Source organism: Citrus sinensis, chromosome 5 (assembly GCF_022201045.2).
Source record: "Citrus sinensis cultivar Valencia sweet orange chromosome 5, DVS_A1.0, whole genome shotgun sequence".
In the NCBI taxonomy this organism is placed as follows: Eukaryota; Viridiplantae; Streptophyta; class Magnoliopsida; order Sapindales; family Rutaceae; genus Citrus; species Citrus sinensis.
The window spans coordinates 16,602,394-16,621,356 of NC_068560.1; the positions used below are offsets into that span (position 1 = coordinate 16,602,394).

Consider the following 18,963-nt stretch of genomic DNA (forward strand, 5'->3'; position numbering starts at 1 on the left):
TTTATTAAGATTTTCTGCAAAATCTAAATGCACATAGCCTTTGACATTAATTCTAATCCTTCGTAACATAATGCAACATCTTATGTTCCTTTGATATATCTCAGAATCCTCGTAATAGTCTTCCAATGTTCTTTGCAAGGATTCGCTATGTATCGACTGATCGCTCCCACTACTTGTACAAATCATAGCGAGCCTTAAATTTCCCACTGCTGATGCATACAATACTCAAGACATATCTTCTTCTCTACCTCATTACTAGATGAATACTTAAGGATAACTTGAAATTAATAGGAGGTGGGGTAGAAAGCCAAATCTTCTTGCTATTACTATCTCGGTGAATTTGCATCCCTAAAATCTTGTTTGCTGGTTCTAAGTCTTTTATTTGAAACTTCCGAGTTAACTGTACCAATATGTCATCCACATACCACAGTAGAATGATGAAATCATTATTATCAAACTTGTTGTAATATGGACAACAGTCTGAACAGATTATATTGTATCCAAGGTTCATAATGAAGGGACCAAATCTCTTATATCAACATCTCGGTGCATGTTTGAGATCATATAGAGATTTGTTCAACTTGCAAACCAAGTGTTCCTTTTTAGTAAAACCTTCTAGTTAGAGCATATAAATCTTTTGTTCAAGTTCTCTGTTAGAGTGCAATTTATGCACTAGTTTTGCATTGTTTACTTCCCTTAATATCTATGTTTTGCACTTAATTATAGTGATTTACTTGTGATTTACTTTTGTAGGTGCAATTCAATTGATTGGTGATAAAATTGAGCTACAAGATGATGTTTCAGGATTATTGTTCCCTTGGAGAAATTATGAGCGGCAGAAGAACTTTGTTGATAAGGCGTGGGCGTGTGCTGTCAACTGTGGACCTGCAGTTTTGAGTTTAACGTGTTTTGTATTTTTGGCTATTTTTGTAATTACGAATTTAATATTTAAGATATTAGTATTTTATTTTAAATAGAACTCTAAAAGAGAAGAGAGAGAGAGTATTTAAGGAGGAATCTATTGTGAAAGAAAGGGGGATTTGGATTGGAGAAAAAGAAAAAAAAACTCTAGATCTTAATTTTTCTCTTCTCTTTATGAAGAACTAAACCTATTTTTCTGGTTGAAGGATAATGGAGCTTTGATTCATCACTACTGTGAGATCTTTCTTGTGCTTTAATTGTTTTATTGCTTTTTGGGTATTTGTTTATTCTCTGAATTATTTTCATGATTATGTTTTTTAATTAGGTAATTGGCCACTATTTAATTATCAACTTAATCTATTGTCAATTAAAGGATTCATCGTATGAAGAATTTAATGTTTGTGACAAATAACATAGCAGAGAGTTGTGTTGTGAGAATAAAAAATCTAATTTAAATGAATCATCATATGTGTTGATTAGGATTTGGGTCTCTCTGGTTTTTCAGGCTGTCAATTGATTAAATCCTATGATCGTATCTAGGGTTGTCTATTGATTAGGGAAATAACCAACGGTCGTACCTTGGTTATCGACTAGTTAAGGAGAGATTGACTATTAGAGGGTCTCAGTAGCTATAACCTGTCTATTCGTGAGTAATAATAATCTATATTTGAATCAATGATCAGTAGTCGAATCAAGCTGAGTTAATTCCTTCAACCAGAGCTTTCTCCAATTTGAATTACAACTTTAATTTGCATTCTTATTATTTTTAATTTGATTTTTATTATAGTCAACGATTCCCCCATTTTACGTTTTACGTTTCAAAAGGATTTAAATAATTATCGATCTCTGTGGACACGGCCCTGCTCAATCACTATATACAATTTATTTAAAGTAGGAATTTATTTTTGTTGGCTTCGACACCCGTCAAATTTTGGCGCCGTTGCCGGTGATTGGTGTCATTTATTTAATCCTTTTTACGTTTTACTTGGTGTATGGTTTGTTCTTCTCGTACAGGTACACTTTCATTTGATCCTGAAATTGAGAAGATAGCTCGCCAGCTGAGACAGCAGACGAAGCAAGCTAAGCAACGATCCTCGTCGCCTTTGCTTTCTGAAACAGATACGGTGCCTGATTTAGTTGAATCATCTAGCGATTCAGAAGAACAAGTGATGGATAGAGCTGCACCTGTAGAAAGAACTCTTAGAGAGTTAGCTGAACTAGACTTGAATCAACAACCACTCTGCATTCAATATATAGACTTGGAGGTAAATTTTGAATTAAAATCTGGTCTTATTCATTTGTTACCCAAGTTTCATGGTTTTGCAGGTGAAGATCCTTATAAACATCTCAAGGAGTTTCATGTTGTGTGTTCAAGTATGAGACCACAAGGCGTGACTGAAGAGCAGATTAAGCTGCGTGCTTTTGCATTCTCTTTAGATGGGTTAGCTAAAGATTGGTTGTACTATTTGCCTCCTGGATCAATTACAACGTGGAATGGTTTGAAGAAGCAGTTCCTCGAGAAGTACTTTCCTGCTTCAAGAGCTGCCAACATCAGAAAAGATATTTGTGGGATCAGACAACTTCCTGGGGAGACTTTGTATGAGTATTAGGAGCGATTCAAACAATTGTGTGCTAGTTGTCCTCAACATTAGATTTCTGATCAACTTCTTATTCAATATTTTTACGAAGGACTGTCATTGATGGATAGGAGTATGATAGATGCTGCTAGTGGAGGCGTGTTAGTGAACAAGACCCCTACTCAAGCAAGGGAGTTGATATCAAATATGGCTGCCAACGTACAACAATTTGGTAGCAGGCAAGATCTCACTTCAAGGAAGGTGAATGAGGTAAATATTCCTTCTGTTGAACAACGTTTAGATAAACTTACTTCTCTTGTTGAAAAGTTTGTTGTAGGTAATGTGCAACAGGTGAAGACTTGTGGCATTTGTTCCAATATGGGTCATTCAATTGATATGTGTCCTACACTTCAAGAAGAACCCGTTGAACAAGCCAATGCAGTTGGAGGATTTCCAAGCATGCCTCAGAGGAGGTATGATCCTTATGCACAAACATACAATCCGAGATGGAAGGATCATCCCAACTTCAGCTATGGAGTTAGGCCGTCAGGATTCCCACAACAGTATCCACCAAGACAACCAGCACCTCCACAGTCAACCTCCAAGTTAGGTATATCTCTTGAAGAAATTGTTAAATCGCTTGTGACTAACACTCAATAATTTCAGCAGGCAAATTATTTGGAGAACCAAATGAGTCAATTGGCGACTACAGTGAGCTGTCTGGAGTCTCAAGTATTAAGGAGATTGCCTTCACAATCTGAGGTGAATTCAAAGCAAAACGTTAGTGCTGTCATCCTTAGAAGTGGGAAAGAGTTGCAAGAGCCTAGTAAGAAAGTGACAAAGCATGTAGAAGATGAGCTCGAGAAGAATGAATTGATGCCTCAATCTCAAGATGCGCAACCCACCAGAGTAAAACCCCTACCTATTGTGATACCTCCTCCTTTTCCAAGCCGGTTTGCAAAATCCAAGAAGGAGGAACAAGAGAAAGACATCCTTGAGACATTTCGCAAGGTTGAGGTAAATATTCCTTTATTAGATGCTATAAAACAAATACCTCGATATGCTAAAGTCCTTAAGGAACTATGCACCTCTAAGAGAAAATTAAGAGGAGATGAAAAAGTTCACATGAGGGAGAATGTTTCAGCAGTTCTTCAAAAGAAACTACCTCCTAAGTGCAAGGATCCAGGTATGTTTACTATCCCTTATAAAATTGGTAGTGTTAGAATTGAAAAGGCTTTGTTAGATCTAGGAGCTTCTTTAATATCATGCCTCGTTCCATTTATTCATCTTTGAATACTGGTCCATTAAAAGAAACTGGCGTGATAATTCAACTAGCTGATAGGTCTAATGCATATCCTGATGGGGTATTAGAAGATGTCTTAGTACAAGTTAATGAGTTGGTTTTTCCTACTGATTTTTATGTACTTGATATGGAAGATGATAACTCCTCTAATTCTGTCCTAATTTTGCTAGGAAGACCTTTTCTTAAGACTGCTAGGACTAAAATGAATGTATATAAAGGGACTCTCACTATGGAGTTTGATGGAGAGGTTATAGAATTCAATATGAATAATGCCATGAAATATCCTAGTGAGGAACGTTCGGTATTTTCTGTGGATGTTATTAACCCTATAGTGCAGGAAGTTTTTTACAAGGAAAAAACGAAGACATTTCATGATAGAATGATTTTGAGAAAGGAGTTCTCGATTGGTCAAAAAGTTCTTCTTTTTCATTCTAAGCTTAAACTTTTTCTGGGTAAATTACATTCTTGCTGTGTTGGACCTTTTATTGTTACTAATATTTTTCCTCATGGTGCAGTTGAGATTCGGAGTCCAACCTCTGACAAAGTTTTTAAGGTTAACGGTCATTGCTTAAAACCTTTTTATGAAGGTTTTTCGGTGAATATTGTGGAGGATGTAGCTCTCGAGAGTCCCAATTATGGAGATTGATGCATAAATGTGTCTAGCCAAAGACATAAAACAAAGGCGCTTTTTGGGAGGCAACCCAAATGATTTGTTTATTTTGGTTTGTGTTTTATCTTCCTTTAGTTTTGATTTAGATTTTTTTTTAAAAATAATAATAATTTTAATGTGTTTGCTTATTTTGGTCAGAAGAAAATTTTTGATAAGGCGTGCCCACATTTTAACTAATAAGTACTTCTGTAATTTTTAAAGTAAAATAGTTTTAAGGCGTGCCCACGTACTTATTAGAAAAGTACTTCTGAAATTTTTAGTGTCTCAAAGTGATTCATCACTAAAAAAAAATATATATTTATTTATTTATTTATTTTTTCGATCTTTTCTTTCTTTATATATATATATATATATTTATAAAAAAAAATCGAAAATCACTGTTCACAAATCCCTAATTCAAAAATTACTGTTGATTATCGTTTTCCAGCAGTGCGCCTCAGCTCCAGCCTTCACCGCGCAACCAGCAGCAGCAGACAAGTACGCCCAGCCGTAGCCGCAGCGCGCAACATCAGTCCTAGCAGCAAGCTCCAGCATCCCCAACCCGCGCGCGCAGCGCGAATCAGCCCCAGCCGCTGCGCGCAGCATCGCGCACCACAACCAGCAACAGCACGAATCAGCCTCAGCACAGCGCATCAGTCCCGCGCGCGCACCGCAACGCAAGCCCCAGCAACGCAGATTCTTATCTCCAACCGTGCGCAACGCAGCAACACAGAACCAGCCCCAACGCATCAGCTCCAGCCCGTGCGCGCAGCCTAAATCAATCTAGCCAGCACCATCACGCAGCGTATCAGTCCCTCGCGCGCAACACAGCCACGCAGTAGCAGCTGCGCGCAACACAGCCACGCAGCAGCAGCCGCAACCATGCAAACAGCACCCCGAACGCAACCAGCTTACGCCCTGTATTCCAGCCGGGTAAATCGAAATCCGTGAGTGTAATTATTGTAACAATGCCGAAGAGGAAAGCATCTGCTTCCAAGTCATCGAAAAAGACACCCGTCGCAAAGAAATCTAAGATTGCCGCTCCCACTACGATTCCATGGAGCACAATTTCAGATTCACGCCAAGCCGTGAGACAAAGATCGAAGCATAGAAAAGGTATGAGTGTTTTGCCACTTGCGGAATCCAATCTCGGGGGGTGCCTCGCATTCGCGACTCAACAAGAGAAAGAGAGGTACAAAGATATTTCCACGCGTAAAATACTTCCAGCTAAGTATATTCATTACCCGACTCTTGAAAAATTAAATGTTAAGGATAATTTTGATTCTTTGATAGATAAGATTGGGTTGCGTAAGTTTGTTGATGTTGATTGTTTCGGTTATGTTGAGTTGATTAGGGAGTTTTATGCTACTTTTCAATTTATTATGCCAAATGATTTTACTTTGCATACCCCGGATGTCATCAAGTTTAGGTTAATGGGACGAAATTTTTCACACTCTATCACGGATTTTAACCTAGCTTTAGGATTCATTGATGATGATTATTCTACTAGTGATGAATATTTAGGAACAACTTGTGACTTTAGCGAAAATTTTGAGCCTTATGGTCTTTGACGTAATTTATCTGTTGATCACAATGCCTATGACCCGAGTAAATCAAAGAGTTCTTTCTTACGTGATCCTGTTTTGAAATGTGTGCATCGATTCTTAGCATATAATTTTTTAGGCAAGAAAGATCACTCATGAATTTTCTCTAAAACTGAATTTTATTTTATCTGGTGCATGTTAAATGATGTAAGGCCTAAATTAGGTTTTTGGTTAGCAGATCAATTTCAAAGTGTGCTTAAATGGTATTGGACTTTATTTCTTGGTCCATACATTACTCTGTTAGCTATAAACCTATGTGTGCTTGATCCCAACAATAATGATTTGCATCCTGCTTGCAAAAAGGAATTTTTGGATATGTCTGTGTTTGAAAGAATAGGTGTGGTCGAATTCAAGGAGGGGAGATTTCAATTTACTGAACCAGGACCCACTCAACTTCAGAAGAAGCTTTATGCTATGAGTGGTGCTACCTCTGATGACGAGTTTGACGACGACACTGCTGCCCCGCCAACTATTCCTTCTACATCCGCACCGCCTTTGAGCATTCAGTTAGAGAAAATAGAGCACAAGCTGAAAAAGATGGAGCAGAATTTGGCCGCATACTTCGAGAGTGTGGGATTTACCCCACCATTTCCGCCAAGCCCATAGACGTTATGTGGATCAAAGCTCACAATTCAGGGAAGTTTCTTTTTTCCCTTAATCTTTTATCCTTACACTTTAATTTTTATGTGAGCTTTGATTATCTTACATTGGGGACAACGTAAGTTCTTGGTGTGGGGGAGGGATTTTTACATTATTGATGTCTGGAAGTAGTATTTTCACTCTACTCATCTATTTTCACTCTACTCATCTATTTTCACTCTACTCATCCTTAAATGATTTTGGAGTTAGTATGCTTTATATATTATTATTTTTTCTTTTCTTTTCTTTCTCACTACTTTTTTCCCATTTATCTCAAATTATTTACATCTATTTTTATTCTATCATACTCTTTCATCACTCACATTTTATCTTTCACTTTTCACCTTTCTAACTTCTTATCATTTTTACCTTTCCTTTTATATATCACTCATACCTTCTTCTCATTCTACACCACTATTGATGGTTGATTCATTTGAAGAGTGTACATGATTTGATGGCAAATTTACCAACTTTGTGAGGATTTGAGCCTATGAGCAACCACTTTGCTCTCATATTTTTGTTATGTGAATATCAATCTTAGTTTGTTTATTCTAGAACTTGCTTTGTTATGCATGTTGAAGCCGCATAACGGGATTTTATGCATTAAAATGATAAGGGCAAACCCTTTTTCCATTTTTCTATTCTCGTATTTTTTTTCTCTACCCGAAAACCTTTATTTGCTATCTTTGTTTAAGCCTTAACCATTACCCATCTAATTTTCTCCGTCAACTTAACCATTTTTCTTCTTTTTGAGCCTCAATTTAAGGAGATTTTTGGACTCATTGTGTGGATATATTTTGTTGCTTTTTCTACCTTGGAATAAAGTTTCTCAATTAGATCAACAAGCATTATGCTTGAATTAAATTGTGCAAGGTTCGTTTCTTTTGTTTGATTCAAAAACCAAAAAAAAAAGAAAAAAGAACAACAAAAAAAAGAAAAAAAAGAAAAAGAAAAATCAAAAAAAAGAAAGAAAAAAAATGTTTACATTCTTGGTGACTTGAGTAGAAATAAGCATTTTGATATCATAAGTTCATTCAATGAGTTCATTTTTCTCATTTTGATCTCTTTTTCTTCCGTAAACCTTTCTTTTTCATTTAACCCATTTAACCCCATTACAACCCTTTTAAGACCCTTAGATTTTTGCATTTTATTCATGTTTTGTGGATTGAGATGTAATATATGAGCAAGCTTATGGTAATAGCATTCTTTGATTTGATTTGAGTGGATAAATGACACCCTAAACACTTTGAGTGCATGGAGTGAATTTATTGAGAGGGCTATTAAATCTTGTTGCACTTGAATTTTGAATGGATCTTCTTGGTGGTTGAATGTTCTTTTTCTATCTTATGAAATTCTATGCTTTAATATCCTTATCTCTCGAATGATGATCGACTTAATTTCTTGAGGTATGCTTGCTTAAAATTTTTTTTGGATGAGTTGAGATGAGAATTTAGTGGAGATTTGAGATTAGTCTTGAGTTATATGCTTGAGGACAAGCATCATCTTGGTGTGGGGGAATTTGTTAGAGTGCAATTTATGCACTAGTTTTGCATTGTTTACTTCCCTTAATATCTATGTTTTGCACTTAATTATAGTGATTTACTTGTGATTTACTTCTGTAGGTGCAATTCAATTGATTGGTGATAAAATTGAGCTACAAGATGATGTTTAAGGATTATTGTTCCCTTGGAGAAATTATGAGCGGCAGAAGAACTTTGTTGATAAGGCGTGGGCGCGTGCTGTCAACTGCGGACCTGCAGTTTTTAGTTTAACGTGTTTTGTATTTTTGGCTATTTTTGTAATTATGAATTTCATATTTAAGATATTAGTATTTTATTTTAAATAGAACTCTAAAAGAGAAGAGAGAGAGAGTATTTAAGGAGGAATCTATTGTGAAAGAAAGGGGGATTTGGATTGGAGAAAAAGAAAAGAAATCCTAGATCTTAATTTTTCTCTTCTCTTTATGAAGAACTAAACCTATTTTTTTGGTTGAAGGATAATGAAGCTTTGATTCATCACTACTGTGAGATCTTTCTTGTGTTTTAATTGTTTTATTGCTTTTTGGGTATTTGTTTATTCTCTGAATTATTTTCATGATTATGTTTGTTAATTAGGTAATTGGCCACTATTTAATTATCAACTTAATCTATTGTCAATTAAAGGATTCATCGTATGAAGAATTTAATGTTTTTGACAAATAACATAGCAGAGAGTTGTGTTGTGAGAATAAAAAATCTAATTTAAATGAATCATCATATGTGTTGATTAGGATTTGGGTCTCTCTGGTTTTTCAGGCTGTCAATTGATTAAATCCTATGATCGTATCTAGGGTTGTCTATTGATTAGGGAAATAACCAACGGTCGTACCTTGGTTATCGACTAATTAAGGAGAGATTGGCTATTAGAGGGTCTCAGTAGCTATAACCAGTCTATTCATGAGTAATAATAATCTATATTTGAATCAATGATTAGTAGTCGAATCAAGCTGAGTTAATTCCTTTAACCAGAGCTTTCTCCAGTTTGAATTACAACTTTAATTTGCATTCTTATTATTTTTAATTTGATTTTTATTATTGTCAACAATTCCCCCATTTTACGTTTTACGTTTCAAAAAGATTTAAATAATTACCGATCTCTGTGGACACGACCCTGCTCAATCACTATATACAATTTATTTAGAGTAGGAATTTATTTTTGTTGGCTTCGACACCCATCATTCTCTATGAAGAAATGCAATTTTCACATCTAACTGCCCCAAATATAGGTCAAATGTAGCACACATCGACAAGACCACTCTCACTATCCTGGGTCAAATCACTGGAGAAAATATCTCATTGAAGTTAATACATTCTTTCTAAGCATATTCTTTTACTACCAATCTTTCACGATACCGCTCCACTATATTATTACCATCACGTTTGATCTTGTGGACCCATTTGCAACCAATGATTTTTTTTTCATATGGTAGTAGTATGAGTTCCTATGTCATTTTTTTGTGTAGAGCCTTAATTTCTTCCTGCATTGCTATCATTCACAAAGCAATATCTATGCTGTTTAAAGTTTCATGGAAAGTTGATGGCTTTCCATTCTCTATTAAAAGACAGTATGCAAAATTGATATCTGTGACATAATCCAAATGCCATACTGACAGTTTTCTATCACTAGTCGACCAACAAACGTTTGGGGCCTCAGACTCGATTGGTTCTTATTCTCATACTTTGGTGTTGCTTCAAAAAAATCTGAATCTTCATTTTCCATATTATTTTCAACATATATTAGCACAATCTCTGAATTTTTAAGTGCTATCATTCATATCTCTCTTTTGCATTTGATCTTCTACAAAGATAATATCTCTGCTAATAACGATCTTGTGGGCATTGAGGCCCCACAGATAATACCCTTTCACTCCATCAATATATCCTAAGAAAATACATCTCTTGGATTTTGGATCCATTTTTAATCTCACTTGGGTATTGTATATCATGTAAAAGGACATCAAAATGCCTGAGATGAGAGTAATCAATTGGCTTTCCTGTCCACTTTTCCATTGGAATCTTCAACCCGATTGCCTTGAATGATGAACCACTTACCACATAATAGATAGTTTTTGCTACTTCCGCTTAGAATGAGTTGGTAGACCAGCAGTTCTCAACATAACTCTTATTTTTTCTATAAGAGTCATGTTCTTTCACTCTACTATTCTATTTTATTGAGGAGTGTCTGCCACCGTGAACTATCTCTAGATACTTTCTTGCTTACATATGTGATGGTTGTCGAAGCCAACAAAAATAAATACCTACTCTAAATAAATTGTGTATAGTGATTGAGCAAGGTTGTGTTCACAGAGATCAGTAAAGTACTATTAAAGCAGGAAAATACTTCTCATGGAACTGCTTCTTCAAAGCATTCCACGTTGTAATTGATCCAGGAGGCAAGTAGTACAACCAGTCTTTAGCTAGCCCATCTAAAGAGAACAAAAAAGCACGCAGCTTAATCTGCTCTTCAGTCACGCCTTGTGGTCTCATAGTTGAACATACAACATGAAACTCCTTGAGATGTTTATGAGGATCACCTGCAAAACCATGAAACTTGGGTAATAAATGAATAAGACCAGCCTTTAATTCAAAATTTACCTCCAAGTCTACATATTGAATGCAGAGTGGTTGCTGATTCAAGTCTAGTTCAGCTAACTCTCTAAGAGTTCTTTCTACAGGTGCAGCTCTATCCATCACTTGTTCTTCTGAATCGCTAGATGGTTCAACCAAATCCGGCACCGTATCTGTTTCAGAAAGCAAAAGCGACGAGGATTGTTGCTTAGCTCGCTTCGTCTGTTGTCTCAGCTGGCGAGCTGTCTTCTCAATTTCAGGATCAAACGAAAGTCTACCTGTATGAGAAGAACGAACCATACACCAAGTAAAACGTAAAAAGGATTAAATAAATGACAACAATCCCCGGCAACAGTGCCAAAATTTGATGGTTGTCGAAGCCAGCAAAAATAAATGCCTACTCTAAATAAATTATGTATAGTGATTGAGCAGGGTCGTGTCCACAGAGATCGGTAATTATTTAAATCCTTTTAAAATATAAAATGCAAAATGGGGGAATTGTTGACAATAATAAAAATCAAATTAAAATAACAAGAACGCAAATTAAAATTGTAATTCAAATTAGAGAAAGCTTTGGTTGAAAGAATTAACTCAGCTTGATTCGACTACTGATCATTAATTCAAATATAAATTATTACTACTTATGGATAGACCAGTTATAGCTACTGAGACCCTCTAATAGCCAATCTCTCCTTAACTAGTCGATAACCAAGGTACGACGGTTGGTTATTTCCCTAATTAATAGACAACCCTAGATACGATCATAGGATTTAATCAATTGACAGCCTGAAAAACCAAAGAGGCCCAAATCCTAATCAACAAACGCATACGATGGTTCATTTAAATTAGATTGTTTATTCTCATAACACAACTCACTGCTATGTTATTTGTCACAAACATTAAAATCTTCATATGATGAATCCTTTAATTAACAATAGATTAAGTTGATAGCCAGTTATCTAATTAACAAATATATTCATGAAAATAATTCAGAGAATAAACAAATACCCAAAAAGTAATAAAATAATTAAAGCATAAGAAAGATCTCACAGTAGTGATGAATCAAAGCTTCATTAACCTTTAACCAGAATAATAGGTTTAGTTCTTCATAGAGAGAAGAGAAAAATTTAGGTCTAGGGTTTCTTTCTTTTCAAAAAAAGTATCTTCCTTTTCACAATAGATTCCTCCCTTAAATACTCTCTCTCCCTTCTCCTCTAGAGTTCTTTTTAAAATAAAATACTAATATCTGAAATATTAAATTCGTAATTACAAAAATAACTAAAAATAGAAAACACGTTAAACTAACACTGCAACAAAATTGATATATGGTAGCACTCAAAAATGCTACAAAAAGCAAATGGTAGCATTTTAAGGAATGCTATGTTAGCCCATGTTACTAAAAATCTTACAAGTTAGTAGCATTTATCGGATGCTGCAAATTTGAAAACATAGCACTGAAAAAAAGCTACACAATCATATGTGATTGCTTTAGATAAATGCTACCATTTTAACATCAATAACATTTAAAAATTGCTACTTAATGACATTTAAATCATGACGAAAGTGTTACTGTTATAATCTTTTGCAGCACTTGGAAATGCTACTTCTACTGCATTGAGAATATGTAATATTTTAGTATTTGTAACAAATGTTGTTAACATTGAATAAAATCTACAATATTTGGAATTGATAAATTTTTAATTTTATTAGCAAGAATACCCAAATAAATTAATATAATTGAATTACTAAAACATTTAACCCATTCCATTGATAAACAAAAAAATAAATACAAAATAACAAAAAATAAACTTCATAATCAGATTACAAATTAAAAAAAAAAGATGCTAAAGCATATACATGTAATTCATAATTTTTCAAAAAGATTACACACCAAACAAAAATTAAAAAAAAATTTATCTTCATTTTGCATCCAATACTTCTCCAAATGCTCTTTATCTTCACAATGGAGGACGACGATGATGGCGTAGTTCATCCAGTACTTCTCCAAGCCGTTTTCATTTGGTTGTCATGAGGTAATCTCCAAATGCATCATAAACCAAGAACAAGAGACATGGAAGAGTTACATTTTGGAGGAAAAAAAAAAAAAGTGGTAGAGAATCTCATATTGGTTGGAAAAAGGAGCCCACGCCTTTGATGGTGATTAAAGTAGATATGATTCCATGGTTATTCAACTCCATAATCTGAAACCTCTCAAAAAACCATAAAATAAGATAAGCCAATGAAATGAAAAAGATAGAGAATTTGAAGAGAAAGGAATTAAGAATTGAGATTCTAGATGAATATTAAGCTATGATTTTTCAATGTGTTCTTCAAATAAAGATCTGAATGCTTATGCCTTAAAATTTCAGTAAGGAGACAAGGGAATAAAGAAGGGGCTTTGTTTTCTTTCCCTCCCAATGTTGCATATTTTGAAGATCAAAATATTTGGTTGCCGCTTATTTTTTCATTTCGGCGGTACATAGTGTCTCATTTTTATTTCTTTTTCTCTCATTTTGTAGCTATCTTTAAGTGCTACTATAAATAACAACATTTGGTAGCATTTTTAAAGTGCTATATTATTTATAAGTATACATAGCATTTTGAAATATGCTACTAATTAAAGATAAAATGTTACAAAAAATTAAATGTTACAATTTGAACAACTTATTGTAACTTTCTTCTAGAAATGCTACAATAGATTGACATTTCGTAACATTATGAAAAAAGTGCTACTATCAAATGCTACCAAAAGTCATATTTGTTGTAGTGTAAAAACTGCAGGTCCGTAGTTGACAGCACACGCCCACGCCTTATCAACAAAGTTCTTCTGACGCTCATAATTTCTCCAAGAGAACAATCATCCTTAAACATCATCTTGTAGCTCAATTTTAGCACCAATCAATAGAATTGCACCTACAAAAATAAAACACAAGTAAATCACTATTATTAAGTGCAAAACATCGATATTAAGGGAAGTAAACAATGCAAAACTAGTACATAAATTGCACTCTAACAATATGCAAGAAACATGTTATCTGTATACTCTCCACCATTGTCTGTCCTTAAGCACTTGATCCCTTACCCTGATTTAAGTTCAATCTACACTTTGAATTCTTTGAACAATGGAAATACATTTGACTTTTTCTTGATTGGATACACCCAATATCTCCTAGAATAATCATCAATAAAAATCACCAAGTATTTTGCACCTCCCATAGATATATCAAATAATTCCCAAACATTAGAATGAATCAAGTCTAAAATACATTTACTTTTGAAAGTGGATCTGCTAAACTTTCATTTATGTTGCTTCCTTGTTTCGACATGTGGCCAAGTTTAAGATGCCACATCATCGCTGAATTTTCTCTATTTGATGTGACACACACAAAAGCTTTCTGTAGTGTTTCCCTTTAAGAATGAATAGATTAGCACTGATCTTTTCCACTTTCATTAATGCAAGTGCGCCTTTGACTATCTTTATGATCCCATTTTCTACATAAGTTTTGTGCGCAAGACTATCTATTTGTCCTAAAGACAAGAGATATTTTTCAAGTCTTTGACATGTCTTACCTTCTCAATTGTGCGAACCGTACCATTAAACATATTTATTTTGACAGTACCAATATTAGTGATCTCAAAGGCATGATCATCACATATGTATACAGATTCTCTTGAAATAGGTTCATATTTGTGAAATCATTCTCTTGGAGAGATCATGTGCCAAGCAACTATTAAGTCTATAAGCTAGACGTCAGATAGTGGTTTTCTGCCTTCTGAAGCAGTTGTTGCCTTACTGTAGAGAACTTTTCCATCATACGAGGCACTAACTACATACCCCTGAGCATTTGATGACTCAGGATCTTTACCCTCTCTTCTCTTCTAGTTGTTCCAATATTCTTCCTTGACATGCCCTTTCTTGCCATAGTTGTTACATTTGACATTCTTCTTACTTCTTGATTTTGATCTACCGTGATTGTGGCTCTCACTAGGGCCACGTTACATGGATCTTCCTTTCATCACCAATAGCGCTTCTACTTGCTGCGAACTCGTATGTCTATCTTTTTTATTTTTTGCTACTCTCCTCATTTAATACGGAGGTTGCCATATTGTCAAAGACTAAATTGTTTGCTCGATTGTTATTAGTTAGATTAATGATGAATTGATCATACGAATCTAGTAAACATTGAAGTAAAAGCTCCATATGTTTATTTTCCTCTATTTTATGACCCAATGTTGTAAGTTATGAAAATAAAGTCTTTAAAGTGTTGATATGGTCGATCACTAATGTAGATTCTACCATTCGAAGAGTATAAAGCCTCCTCTTTAAGAAGATTTTATTTTGTAGTGATTTGACCTCATATAGTCTTGTGAGAGTAAACCATATTTCCTTTGCTCTCTTTTACTCTACCATATTGAATAATACCCTATCTGAAAGTGGTAAGTGTAGATCTACAATGGCATTATTGTCTATCTCATTCCACTTGTCATCATCAGTTATCTCTGTGAGCCTCTCTTCAATTGCGGCCAAGCAATTACTCTTCCTCAATACAACCTTCATCTTCATTTTTCATGACAAAAAATTATTTCTGTTGAACTTCTCAATTTTGTATTTTTCCGCCATCGCTTTTCACCACGAGCTACCTTTGCTAAGATCGGTTCCTACCATTTCACATGAGCAGTAACTGTATATATGAATAAAGTGTCATATACAGAAACAATATCATATACATGAACAGTACAATATATGTGAACAGTATCTCGACCCCAAAAAATACAACCCGGCTCTGATACCACTATTAGGAAATTGATTGGTGAAGTAGGGTCACAACTAAAATGAAATTCGAAGAAAATGAAGAACAAGCACATAGAGGATACCATAAATTATTTGGTTCGGCTTTTAACTTATGCCCATAGGAAAGGACAAAAGGATAAAACTTTACTAGTGAAATGAGGATTATAAGTATTTTAGTATTTTGTTTCACTTCTCAAAATCTTAATACACCCACTCTCTCCAAACACTAGTCACTCAAGAGTATAAAACTCTAAATATCTCATTATAGAACTAAAGAAGAAAAGAATGGAATGAATGAAATGAGGGGGTGAACCCCTCTATTTATAGCTAAAAATTTGGGCACTTTTTATATTTATTATTATTATTATTTCAAAATTTAAAGTTTGAACTTGATACTTTGAATATCAAAAGATGCGGGTTGTTCTTCTAGAATAACGACACCAACCTTGACTCTTAGGCAGACCTTTAGAGCTTTAAATAAAGAAAAAGATTTTAAAAATGCCATGTGTACTTGATTATACAATAATCTCCACCACAGAATGATTTGATAAAAGAAATTTTTTATTTTTAATTTTACTTTTATCAGGCACGGTGCATTTCCTCTTGGGCTCATATGTAAGGATGTCAATAAGAAAGGAAGGGGAGGGGATTGATTTCCCCATACTCATCTTTAATACTCTGTCTACCACTTTGTACTCTAGACATTTCCTTCAAACTTACTTGAAACGAGGGGATGGATGTTTCTAAATAATACAAAGGGATCTCCAATGGTATCCGATCTCTGATTATTTAATTTCTTTTTTTTCTTAATTTAATCATCTTAAAGTAAAAATATAAAATCATATTAAGTTATATGAACCGTAACTTCACCAAGCCTAAAATACATATTAAGTTATAAAGTGTTGGCACTCATTTTTTTTCGCAAAAAGTTTCGCCCAAAATAGATATATTTTTTTAATTTTTTATTTGACACAAAATATTGACAATTTTTTCTGTGAAAAAAAACTACTGTTATATTCAATTTTATCATTAAAGTTGTTAGTTACATGAACCTTAAATTAACACGAACCGTAACTTAGCCAAGCCCATAATACATATTTCATATGTGCATGAACTTTAAAGTTTTTTCACTTATTATTTTTTGCTAAAAGTTTCTAAATTGTATTGTAGTTTGAACTTGCCCATCATTCAATTTTTTAACTCCACAATTATTTGACCTTACCAAGCTTGAAAATATCCTTCCATACATATTTAATTTTCTCCAAGTATGATGAAGATTTAATCAAGAGCCTCCGGGATCTTAAAGTGCAAGAAAGGTCTGGAAAATTTTTAAAACCCCACAGTTTAAAGTTTTTTTGGACTTTCTTGCACTTTAAAATCTTGAATTGATATATATATATATATATATATATGAAATTTCAAAACCCTCTTCCCAAAATGTTGTTGTCTCTGCTGAAAGCTCATCCTCCCAAATTGTGCTTTCTCAGCCAACACCTTCAAAGAAAACCTCCGATTGGTTTGATAAAACCCATTTTCAAAACATTCTTTCTCTAGAAGATGGATTTTACCATTCTGATCCTTTTCAAAGCATTTCAAAGTTTTTTCCCAAAGGCTGGTTTTTCAAACCATGGGATTTGACAAAACCCCAGTCTTATTATCAAAGCATTTTGGAAATAACTGAATCAGTTAAATTCAAACATTTCTTTCTTGACAAAGCCCATCCAGAACCGGCTTATTCAACGGCCACAATCCTCAAAGTATTGAGCCCAAATCAGTGGGGTGACCTACTCCACAATTGTAAAACCTTCCCTCTAAATTTTGAAACCCGTTTACCACATTGTCGGACTTTTTCCTACTGGGATTACCAACAAGCATGGTATAACACCTTCTTTATCCAAAACCCTAAAAAATCCCACTCTTGGTTATTTTTCTTCAACACAAAGATAACCGTTCAAAGCCTTCCAAATTGGTTTCAGCATTGGTGGAATCATTTTGGCCCAATTCCACAAATCTTATCACCAAACGCTACAAATTGCCTAAACCTCTTCAAAGCCCATTATTTACCCTCTGTCTCAGAAAAAAGATTTCCCCCCTTTCTTTGCTTTTGTGCAAATTTCTTTCTTCCTTGGGTTTGTTCGTGGAACCTACGTTTCCACAACCAAGATTCCCAAGTCATCCTTCAAAGAACCTTTAAAGTCAAATGGTGGTCAAAATTTGATGAACAGTCCAAATTGACTGTCAACATGATCAAAGATTGGCTCTCCTCTAAAAACCTCCTACAACCAACCCTGGAAGCCTCTAAAGCCCAACAGACCTTCCTAACCCAAAAATCCAAAGCCCAGTCTCTTTTGGCAAGCGCCAAAACGGAAGATGAGTATTTCAAAGCCATGGAACAGCTCCTCGCCTCTCGATCAAAGTCCTCAGCTGCAGATTCCTCTGAAGATGAAGATGAAGATGTTGATGATGATGAAGAGCCTTTCATTTCTCTCGGAGACGATAATGAAGATGACTGTTTCGGCATTTTTTCTCCGATAAAGCATAGTAAATAATTATTTGATTATTTACTTAAAAAAAAAAAAAAAAAAAAAAGAATTGTATTTTCGGGTGGTCCCCTGGACACAAGTGAGAGCGCACATGTCTCTTCACCCGTATTGTATTTTTCTACAAAGAGTCTACTATTCAAAGCTACGATCCATTTGTTACTGTGCACTTAAAATCCCGCTACAGTGAACAGTGCAACTTTCCAGAGTTTACTGTGCACTTAAAATCCCGCTACAGTGAACAGTTTAAAGATTTTGTATATAAACCGAGAGGAAGACTTAGACTCCTCAGGTTTTTCATTTCTCTCTAAAAAGCTTCTCTCTCTTCTTCTCTTCCTTCTCTCTAAAACCTCTCTCTCTCTCTCTCCGAAGGGTTCCAAAGAAGTTTTCTGCTTACACAATAGTTCTATCACAAGAGCTTTGTGTGATCAGACTAGTTCTTTACCTTCAATCTTCTCGTCTTTCAATCTTCCCTTCTGGAAAGATTTGAAAATTTGTAAAGCCAACCAAAGCAAGATGTATGTTTAAATTCAGTTCTTTAAATTTTAAAGTTGAATGTAATTTAAATTTCCGCAATTTAATTTTCGCAATTTACTTTAAAGCATTTACTTTAAAGCATTTACTTTTCTGCAATTTAATTTTATGCACATTTAAATTCCAGTAATTTATTTTTTAAAAAAAAAAGCACTTTTCTTTTCCAAGCATGCTTGCAGACTGATCTGTATCAGATCTGCCATATAAATTCTACATTCCTCTGAGGCAAAGAGACCGGATCTCGATCCTCAGTTGTAAATCTTCTCTTCTTCCTCCATTCCTTCAGAGCACCATTTCC

The 18,963-nt window shown here is 34.6% G+C and overlaps 1 non-coding gene across 1 annotated transcript; it reads right to left on the bottom strand.

Moving 5' to 3' along the window:
* Nucleotides 1-2,468: 2,468 nt before the first annotated feature.
* On the bottom strand, nucleotides 2,469-2,575 carry LOC112496562 (small nucleolar RNA R71). The gene has a single exon (XR_003063108.2). It is a non-coding gene; the product is annotated as a small nucleolar RNA R71 (small nucleolar RNA).
* Nucleotides 2,576-18,963: the final 16,388 nt, after the last annotated feature.